General features: G+C 41.2%; 1 protein-coding gene across 3 annotated transcripts in view; it reads right to left on the minus strand.

Moving 5' to 3' along the window:
* Positions 1–5923, minus strand: part of MORC2 (MORC family CW-type zinc finger 2) — a 70394-nt gene extending 64471 nt beyond the window's left edge. Inside the window, exons 1-2 of one of the 3 annotated variants that reach the window (XM_014956622.1) lie at positions 3333–5923; positions 665–718 (exon numbers count right to left, since the gene is read on the minus strand). The gene's annotated coding sequence lies outside the window, so the exon portion shown is untranslated. Of the gene's footprint in view, positions 1–664 lie in introns of all 3 variants that reach the window. The other 2 variants (XM_014956625.1, XM_014956621.1) reach the window with 2 other exon arrangements.
* Positions 5924–6000: the final 77 nt, after the last annotated feature.

Here is a 6000-nt window from a genome sequence, read left to right on the forward strand (position 1 = left end):
GAACTGCATAGTGTGATAATTTTTTATCAAACATGAATTATCTCAAAATATTTCCATAATGCCACATCAGAATATTTTGTGAAGCTCAGGAGGTAAATATGCAAGGTTTGAGACACAGCTGTAGTCCATATTCCCAAATGCAACCATGAGAAGTGTGGCCTTTAAACCTGTGATTTCCAAATACCAAGTCTCCTCTCCAGTGTCATATTGCTCAAACTGTTCTTGCTCTATTTTTCAGCATCCCGCTTCTGATTTCATTTTCATCCTATCATCATGCTTGATCCTGAGTCAAGGATTATCAAGTATCTTAAGAGTCCCAGCTCCAGTAATCACTATTTTACTAACTTATTTAAACAAAACTGCAGACTTATTTTTTTCCTTAAATCTATCTTGTGTCTTCTAACCATTTCCTTTCCAATATGAGTTGTTTTATGATTCAGTCAAACTTACCTTTTCAGGAATAATACTTTTTTTTTCCCCAAGGGGGTAGATGTGACAGTATAAGACCAAGGGAAATATTCATACTAAACTACAGCAAAGTCTTCTATTTTGTATTTTTTGTAAAGTCTACTGGAAGTGAAAATTGCTCAAGACCAACAAATAGACAAGCCAATTAAATCTTAACCGAATTTACCTTGGGAATTACACAGTCTCGGAGACATACCTGGCATTATCTACAAGTTCAGCAAGGGCACCAAACAAGAACTCATGGGTAGTTCTGCAATGAAGCACAGAATCAGAAGGGTTACTGTGATGTTTAAAAAGAGAGACCTTTAAATGAACCAGAATCTCAACCACATTTTAAACAAATCCAATTGCATGTCTACAATACTAACATCTGCCACTGACAGCAAACTAGAAATGAGCGTTTTACCATCTACCAGAGGCAGACTCACAGCAAACAGGCTGCCCCATGGAGTCTGATTCAACAAATGACCATCCTAAAAAACATCACATGGTAAACAGACACAACAGAGAAAAATCATTGACCTAATGAACCAGCCTACGAACTAGTCAACAATTCATATAATTCCTTAATTATTCACCACATTGACAGGTCTCTTCATAGCAATTAAATGCTGTGTATATGTGAAACCCAGACAGATAAAAGCTTCCAGATCCTGGGAGACTTCCAACAGCTGTAAATGCTCCTAATCCAGAGAAAGGCAATCTTCTGCCACCACCGTACCCCACCACCTTCCAAACTCAGTGCTAAAATCATCTAGCCAGCTGCCACTTCAGCACAATCTCAACAGCCATCTTTAGTTTCCAGCCTCTTCACTGCCACCTTTTATAAGCAGAAGTTGTTTGAAAGAGATGAGTTGTGTGCCTCAACCTTGAAAGAAGATACATGGTGAGAAAACTTTTCATTACTATATATTGTCTGCCAACATTAATGTAGTATGTCCACTGAATGCCCAACTTGGTGACCTATCTTCAGCATCTACCACTTATTTCAAATGTAAATGAGTCACATGGACTCCAATATTAGCAGCCCCTGGAGAAACATTGCTGGAATTTGTTGCTACTCTAGGATGCTCAATGAAGAGATTGAGTCCTCAGAAACTGTTTTTATCGCTATGTTTCAGTTTGCATGGAACATCTTCACATGCAACCTGCTTTCACCACTACACAAAAAGGCCAACAAGTGATCAAGGAGAAAGTGATACTTAATCATATTTTCAGCTTTGAAAGATCAGATACACAGGTACTTCTCACACAGAAAATATATAGCTGTCCATAACGCTAATAATCACAAAATGAACTTTCATATCCATCTTCAATGACATCACATCGAACCCATCAACACAGCTCCAATCCGAGGGAAACCACATCAGCTTTCAAAGTTATCACTAGAACCATGAGAATGGAGATTTCCATTCTCGAGGAGACAGAAGGGAACGGTGTTTTGAAGACTATCTTCCCAATCGAAAGCTTCCACAGACGCTCAAACCTAGCATTGTTTCTTTTGGGCAGGACTTCCTGGGCACAGATCTCAAGCACTCCCTCGAATTTATGAGCACCTATTCAGCTCCACAGATCAACATCCCAGAAGTTTATTTAAGTACTAAGCATGCTTCGTTAGCAACTTTTAGTCTACAATTTAAAGAATGCTTCAAACTAAGGAAAAGATGCAAAAGAGATACAAAGAGGCATTTCCAAAGAAAGATATTGGAACAAGATAGCTGAACACATAGCTGCAGATGATAAGAATAGAGGCAAGATAAAACACGATTTCCACGTAGCCTGACACCATACTCAACTTGAGCATCTACCAAAACTGGAACCTCTTGTGCTGACACAGGCAAAGCGAAACCTTGCTACAAGCAAGCAAAATCCATTCCAGCTACTTATCACTAACAACAATTTATATATGCTGTAAATATCTTCTATTCAGTATATTAATCTCAACACTTACACTAATCTTGTCAATATCTAATTAAAGTCACATGAAGTGCTTTAACATGATTCAATCAACCCAGTTTTAACAGAAACCATGCTCTCGCCTTACAGTCAAAAGCACCTGAAATACTTGAACTCCATCAATATCAACTGGCAACAATTTTCCTCCACCTCACAAAAACCCCTTGGGACTATTTTACCTGCATGTTTAGAAAACATGAGGTAAGCCGTTGGCAAAACAGTCTATCAGAACTTGCACATAACCTGGAAACTTTTAAGCGTGAGCTGGATGGGCATCATCAGAGGCAACAGTAACCTCCATCAGACAGAACACTTGAAATACAACTACTAATGGTCATACAACTGATGAAATGACACGAGAATGGAAGGGGAAGTGTTATCAAAATCTGTGGTCTTAGCAACAACTCATCCTGGCAGAAGCAGACTGGCTCAGACCTTCCTTCAACTTCCTACTTTCATTTGAGACGGCTCCATGCAGGCTTGACAAGGAACAGAACAGGGAAATCCAATGCTGCCAATTTATTGAAATTTGGGTTACAGAAGGTCAAGTTAGATGACTCTGTAGAACATGACGAATTCCAAACATGTCTACAAACAACCATTTGGAATAAAAACCCAAGGGAAGAAAAGCTTATTTTGGGAGCAGTTCTTAGAGGATCACCCCTGGTTGAACTCAGTAGGACTCCTGATCCTGCATAGTCAGACAAGGACCTAATTACTAATGAAAGACCTAAGACTTCATTTTTGTTCTGAAGGAGGCCACATCTGCAAAAACATTTAAGTTCGGCATCTGCATCAGAAACAAGAGTTCCTCTCAGTACTGCACTCCTTTTCAGGTAAGAACAGAACACATGCACAAGAAGAAACGGGAGAGCTTGCAGGATGGGGAGATGTTGGTCTGTAATTACTAGTATTCCTGAAGTCCAGCACCCAGTCATCTCAACGTGTTTCTATTCAGGTGACCTTCTTCCACTCCAGCTGTATTCAACAGGACATTTCTAGTAACAGAAAAAAACCTCACGTTCAATCACAAGCTAAATCCTACCTACCGTTAAAAGACGATTTCAACTGTTCAACTTTCAACAAATTCCTTCGATTTTGCATTACAAATATTCAAAATATGCACCAAGAAGTTGATTACGAAACCACACCTGATCCCAACCATCTCAATGAATGGCTTCAGAGGTATCTTAAAGAAGAAGCTGATTTTCATTCTAGGATCTAAAAGAACTTTCACATAAAAATCATAGAATCATTGGGTTGGAAGGGACATTTAAAGGTCACCCAATCCAACCCCCCTGCCACAAGGAGGGACATCTTCAACTAGGCCAGGCTGCTTACAGCCCTGTCCAACCTGACCTGGAATGTTTCCAGGGATGGGAAACTACCATCTCCTTGGGAAACTTGGGCCAGTGTCTCACCACTCTCATAAAAAAAAATTCTTCCTTATATCTAGCCTAAATCTACCCTCTTTTAGTTTAAAAACTTCACCCTCATCCTATCACTACAGGCCTTACCAGTAAGTCTGTCCCCAGTCAACTATTCATCAAGAAAAGTGCTTTGAAAAGCACAGTATATTTTTATTAAAAAAAAAAAAAAATATGGCAACCGAAGTGATTTAGGTACATGCTGTGAAATTTGCCATCAGACATGGATGCATTAAGAAGCTATTGAAAACAGCTGCTGCAAGTCCTCAAGTTCATGGACCAGATAAACTGGCTTCTGCTTTAAACACGTTAAAATTTTTTCTAAAGAAAGCCTTAAAAAAGGAGGGAAAAAAAAAAAGTCATGGCTTCCTTCTGCACCTCAACAGCTAGATGGTTGACTTCTAACTGCAATTTAAAAATATTTCTATCTCCATGACTATGAGAACATCTTCAGCACTGAAATAAACTTTATCTGAGATGGTATGGTTTTCCTCAGCAAAATAGAACAGTCCAAAAGACAAGAATCTCCATTATCAAAAGCCCTATGTTGTTCTTGCTTTAATTTTGGGGGGAGGGGGACATTTGCTCATTTTTTTCTTGTAGGAGCAGGGGGCTGTCTATTTGTTGTAGGTTCATTTGTGGTGTTTTGTTTGTCTTTTTCTTTGCTTTTAAAAATGACTTCTGCTGTTTCCACTCCCATTCTTAGGGAAGTACTTGGCTTATACATTGATCCCCATAATCTCAAGAGGCGCTTCGCCCATGAGGGACAAAAATCCCTGGCTTTGGCTTGTTCATACACATCAGCTTTCAGCTCCATGTAACAATTTTTGATGCAGTTATGCATTGCAGACATGTAGCACACTGGAAGTAGACCGGCAGCACTTGCAGAACAGAAACTATGGTGGCAACATGAAGTAGCTTTAACATTTAATAAATACTTCAGGGCAGCAACAACACATCAGCCTTTGCTGCAGCACAGACATTATCTTCTTATGAAGACAGCCAGAGTTCTGGTATTCTGCAGGCAAACATAAGCTGCTGACAGAGCTCTACCATACTGTCTTCTAAGCTGTAAGTTTTCTAGAGCTGGATATGAGAGTTTCACAAATCAGAGACAGCACCAGTATTCTCCATCACTTTCAGGCACCAGACTGTTCACTCTACATGCAACCGTTGCCAGCCAAGACACAGAATGCAGACCCAAGGGTGACACCAGGCTGTTACTAGGTTTCTTCTGCACAAAATCCATTACTTTCTTCATCTCTAAAAGAAATGGATCAATAACGCTTTTGGCACACATGAGATTTGTCTTAGTTGCTCTTGTAGGTGTATCCTCTGTTACCAGCAAAACCAGTCAGATCTACTTTGAAATCAAGTCTCCTATATTTCTGTGCATGACAAGTCTTTAGATTGATGCATACCACTGTGGTCCTCCACTCTTAGGCTTTCCTTCACACATTGAAAAATGAAAGCAAAAAGATAAGCCTGCACTTTATTTCTTCTTCTACTGATGGTAAAAGTCACTCTTCCACAAAATGCTGGAAGACAATTTTATGCCGGTGATCAGCTGACAAAGGATGACAAAATGCCAAGTGTGGTTCACATTGTTCTTCCAGGCTAGCTCAGCCAGAACAAGCTCTTTCTCTAAACTCTTCTGTACGTGGCACCATAAGGCTTATGTGCAATAGGCAGGTCTCAGATGGGTGCTTAACCCTGCTAAGCACCGTTTCCTGGTGGCGCCTCCCATTTTCCAGACATGCATTCAGAAGTAACCCAACTTAAAGAACTTTGCCTTTTCTCAGGAGACCTTATTTTAGGGGACTCAGTGACATGCAAAAGCCACAGCAGCTCCAAAAAGCTGATCAGAAGATCATTTCTTGCTTCAAATTTACCTGCACAAAATGTTCAGGCAGAAGTGAGCCGCGGCCGGCACGGGTGCTTTCCCAAAGAGGTATAGCTGTAGGGGTACAGCCGACCCAGGGGCTACACCCTCCCCGGTGAGCCCCCGCGGAGGCCCGGCCCCTCCACACACCGTTATTCCCTGCGGACCGCAAAGCGGTCACGGCACAACGACAGCCCTACCCGGGCCTGGCCGCCCACCGCCGCCGGGACTGGCCCGCGAGGCGCGGGCTGGCGGCGCCCGGGGGCC

This window comes from Calidris pugnax, unplaced genomic scaffold (genome assembly GCF_001431845.1).
Source record: "Calidris pugnax isolate Ruff unplaced genomic scaffold, ASM143184v1 scaffold332, whole genome shotgun sequence".
Classification (NCBI taxonomy): domain Eukaryota; kingdom Metazoa; phylum Chordata; class Aves; order Charadriiformes; family Scolopacidae; genus Calidris; species Calidris pugnax.